Below are 5,000 nucleotides of genomic sequence, written 5' to 3' on the forward strand. Positions count from 1 at the left end.
CAAAGCCCCTCCCCCCACTCCCTTCCCCTACCCGCCAACACGATCAGCCCCTGCCCCCAGCAACAAGGATTCTTCCTTCCGCTCTCCTCTACCCGCCACGTGAGTGCGTTTTGAATGACGTCAGCAACAAGTTTGGCAGACGTATCCCCGAAGATCACTAGCAAGCCACATAGGCGCACAACATCTTTTCGGGTGGATTTGAGCCGGCGTACGCTGGTGTACAAAGATAGAAGAGCTGATGAAGTTGAGGCGTGACTCTGACTTGTTTCCACCACGTCTTGCTTTTAATGTTGCCCCAACGCGGAAAACGCCACGCGCTTGGTACGTGACTTACTAGGCGTAGGCTATACTTGTCCAAAAGCTCAGGGAGCTTAAGAAAAATACAAAGAAAGATAAGAAAGAAAGAAAAAAAAGAAGAAGAAAAAGAAAGAAGAAAGAAAGAAAGAAAGAAAGAAAGAAGAAAGGAAGAAAGAAAGAAAGCGATACGTATGATGAGGAGCAACCAGCGGTCTTGCTTAGTAGGCGACCATTTTTGTAGTTTGTATGAACTCGCTTTCTGTACGTCAGTACCTAAAGAAAATAAGGAAAAGTGAAAAAGTAGCACAGCACAAGACAGCATTGAGGTTTCGAGGTCTCCGACACACACTATGTGTCTGCTAGTGCCTTACTGTTTTTAGAAACAGTGTCGGATGGCGTAATACGTAATAGTGCAGATCTTTACTACAGACAACAGATGTTATTGCTTGTGGCATATAAGCTAGGTTTTAACCAACAATTATTCGCAGGCGTGTAGATAAAAAAGAAACCAATAAATAAAGAATCATGAGAATGTATCGTATGAATCTGGTCACCGAAGAATGAAGCCATCGCAATATCGCTGAATAAGCAATATTACAGATCATTACGATTAAGTATAACTTGTTGTCGCTACCGTTGCGGTATGAGATCTTAATTCAACGTGCTTCGGATACGCGCAGATAAAAAAGGTTAACCAATCAACATCCCGTTCATACCTTGCATGAATGCGACGACCAGAAGCTGGTATTCTTCTGACTTCCACATCTCCTCACCCTTCCTGAACTCCTGCCGTTGCCTGCGATGGTATACCCTCGTGTATACGTACACACCTCGTGTGCCTTCTGATAAGGTTCTAATAAAGTGTTCACATATCCCCGCCCTCGTTTTCTTCTCATTTGCTGTGCAAATTGAGGCTTCTTCGCAGAAACAGGTATGTACACGCGCATATAGGTGCGCGTGTCTCGATGTTTATCGAGATAACCAAGACGCACTGCGGGTAGCCACGCCCACAATTTTTTCTTCTCATGATACACTTAGGATGCCTGAGAGAGATACATCGTCGAGATATGTTTCTTAACTCCTAAACTACATAGAGTTGATGAAGTAGGACATCGGTTTTGAAAAGCACGAAAAAAAAAAAATAGTAGCCATGTTTACGGCAGAAGCCGCGGGTGCCCGAAATTCAGGAATTCGCCGGGATGTCGGCCGTGCGATACACCCACCGATTCGTCTTCGGACGGCCGCTTGCGAATTGTGTCCCGCGGAAACCCTGCAGAAATGAGAAGTTAGAGCGGCGCTGCTATATCGAGGACCAGCTCGTTGACTTAACGATGGTTCGCAATCGACGAGTGGTCGGATCATTCCATGCCTCGTGTTTATCAGTGTAGGTGCTGTATCTGATGAGGGATGGTGCGCCGCAGCACCCGAAAAATTAGAGCCTGCAGCCACCGTGGACGCGCCAAGCACTGAGTCACCTCCTTTCCTCGGAATCACTTCCTCCTGAGGCCCTGGAATGCTTCAATGGGCGTTACTCGCAAAGCGCACGAAGCGTTGCATTTCGGCAACGAACCCATTATATGGGGCTCAAATTGCGCTCAGCGTGCCACGAATTTTGAGCACAGTTCGCCGCGTAACATGTTAGGTGGCTCTCTCTCTCTTTCTCTCTCTCTCTCTCTCAATTTCGCCGGACGACATAGTTCTTTGATGCTTCGTGTATGGCTGCTGCCTGTAACTTTATTATACGGTGAACGAACGCGTGCACACATGGTGGGCAAGGCGTACATGCACGTATGAATGTCTGCATCTCTCTGGTTATGTGATTGTAATTTCTTTGCACAAGAATATACAATTAAGACTGAGAGCAGCCGACAGTGTGTCATTCTTGCACGCACTGTGCACTGTTGCTTCGGGTGAATGATGTGAGTAAAGTGTCAGTGGCCTGGACAAGTGTACAATGAGATTGTTAAAAGACGTAGAGAGTGCCCACAGAGCTAAATCAACGCTTGTGACACATGTAGTTCTGTACAGTTACTTACGAACAGACGTCCGTATGTTTTGTTCTCTGGACGGAACTTGAATTAGGCTTGTCTTTCGATCTATTCATTTAACACGTGGAGGAATCTGCACCAATTGATGAGGATTACGAAGTCAATATATTATTTGGTTAGCGGCATAAAGAGACGTTAAGGAAACTCTCCGTCAAGGCGTTGTAGCTCTTTATTAGTTTCCGTGTCATTCTTTAGCTCACTTATTTATTTTTAATGTAATTTATTTCTTTATATCTTGCTGCACAACATCGAGGCATGGAGTAGCTGAAGTATTTTCTACCACAATCTCTCGACAGCAACCCATGTATGACTAAACATTCACGGATGATTACAATACTCCCTAATGCGAATTTTGAGCGCAGCTGCTTAGGTGTTTTGAATTCGCGATATATTGTGGCAAATAATTTGATTCTGAACGACAGAGTCCTCTTGCCGGCGTCGCTGAGCCTCTGCTCGGGCAGCTCGTTTAGCAGCAGCGGCAGACGAAGCATTTCCACCGGTTGCGTCGCTCATTGTTCCCAAAGAAAGCGTGAACACGGGAACGCGCGGCTCTCGCGGAGCGCATTCTCTAGCGGCGGCGGCGCAGGCGAAGTAGCGCATGCGCAGTGGGTCTGAAGCCCACGCCAGCGCTTTGTTTCTACATATTGTATCGGTGGACGCGCTCGCCGCATGCCTGGTCGCCGCCGTGGAGCACGCGTCGTATCGTGCGGCATGCACTCCGCTTTCCTCCTCACCATTTCGTCATACCCTTCTCCTCCGCTTTCGTCCTCGTGCTCTCTTCGCTCTTGCCGTCTTTCATCCCCCGCTGCGCTCCGTGCTCCCTCTTTCATCCTTCGCTGTGCTCGTTCACTCGGTTACGCCCAGGGACGCCGACGCTCACGCAGGAACGGGCGCCCAAGAGCTGCGCTCCTAAAAGGCATAGAAGTATAGCTTGTAATGTAGATGTATACTGCGGTATTTGGGCCAGATGCGCCCTAACGACGCGGCAGATAGCACACGAATGCAGGGAGCTTCATTCTTGGACACAAATATATAATATGCAAACGAAGCAACGATTGGGACATCTTGGTAAAAGTAGGTCGAGGGTTGGGACAGAGTTATTACCGTAATCATTAATCGGCGATCTACTGCAGGTTACTCGTGGATGGGATGTACGCTTCTGAGTGGTCACTTTAGGTGGCTTATTAGTATAGTCAGATTGCGGAGGTTTGGCTCGTCAGCTTTTGTTGTGTATGAAACCGGGTACTCGTCGTAGTGGCAATAACAACAACTACAACGACAACAACAAAACAAAAACAACACATAATAATAATAATAATAATAATAATAATAATAATAATAATAATAATAATAATAATAATAATAATAATAATAATACTAATAATAATAATAATAATAATAATAAATGGAAGTCTGGTGGCCGATTTCGCCATTGACAATGCTTCAGCGCGACCGGTCTGTATTGCGTCTGGCATTTTAAAATGAAGTACAATTCATTTACAACCAAATTCTGTGCCCTTAAGTGACGTATACAAGCTTTCGGAGAGCGTCAAAATGTCCACGTTATCTGGAAATATTTTATCCTAAATCGTTCTTGGAGTGTAAGACTTTGTTGTCTCGCTATCGCATGGCGCAGACTGTCCACCTAGCGGATTTCCGCTGAACTATTACACCAGCCTGAGTCTACGTATGATCTCCCATTCGGACTTCCTTGTTTATTGCACTTGTTGAGCAGCTTCTGCCAAAAGCCTTGAATCCACTGAGTGAGCGACAAAAGTTGCCTCCGGGCTCGTCAGCAAGCTTGCGTAGCACACCTGGGACGCACTCGAGAATCACTGCAACTTAACTCCACATGGACTTCAGCACGCGCGCCGACGACAGTACAAGTCACGCGCGCGGTGGCTCCGAAAGTTGAGCCGAAGACTGTACAGAGTAGAACGTAATACACCTATGAAAACACGGTGGCGTTGCTGACACGTCCTGTCGTGAATATAGACGTCACAGGGCGCGCAGTGAAAGGGGTCCGCAGTAACGACTGCAGCCATGCCAGCAGCAGCAACTTGCTGGCAGCAGCCACAGTGTATATTATATCTCACACACGTCGTGACAGGCCGTTGAAAGGGCGCCTTGCTGCGGCACAGGCGAGCGAGGTATATGTAATCGAGTTGCGCCGCGTGCACCCATTGGAAAATCAAATTGCGCATTCAACCGGCGTCGACCGGAAGACATGACAGGTGGCAAAGCGCGCGGTAAGGAAATCTTTACTCCTCAAAGTGCACCGCGCTGGATTACGGAGATGAAGCACGGAGTCGAGAGGCGGCAAGTGAAAGGCCCAGGTGGCCTTCGGGTTGTGTCGGCTTCGGCGTTTCTGTCCTCTCGCTGCGCCGACGGCATATTGGAATGCCCGCCAGAACCTGGTACACCCTGTGTATCCTCTCCCGCGGGTATAACGGCGGCGCGCTCTGTGTGGTCCCGACTTGTAGCAGAAACGTGCCTTTAGTCTTGTGCCGCTCCATGCGAAGGCGCGCTCAGTTCCCCTTCGATCACGCTACACCTGCGAAGCCTAAAACGACGAGACTAGAGGACGTCCTGCCTCCGCCTTTCCCGCGTGGATAATCAATTGCACGCTTTCGGGCTCGCTTGGCTCTGATTCGT

Source organism: Dermacentor silvarum, chromosome 8 (genome assembly GCF_013339745.2).
Source record: "Dermacentor silvarum isolate Dsil-2018 chromosome 8, BIME_Dsil_1.4, whole genome shotgun sequence".
Classification (NCBI taxonomy): domain Eukaryota; kingdom Metazoa; phylum Arthropoda; class Arachnida; order Ixodida; family Ixodidae; genus Dermacentor; species Dermacentor silvarum.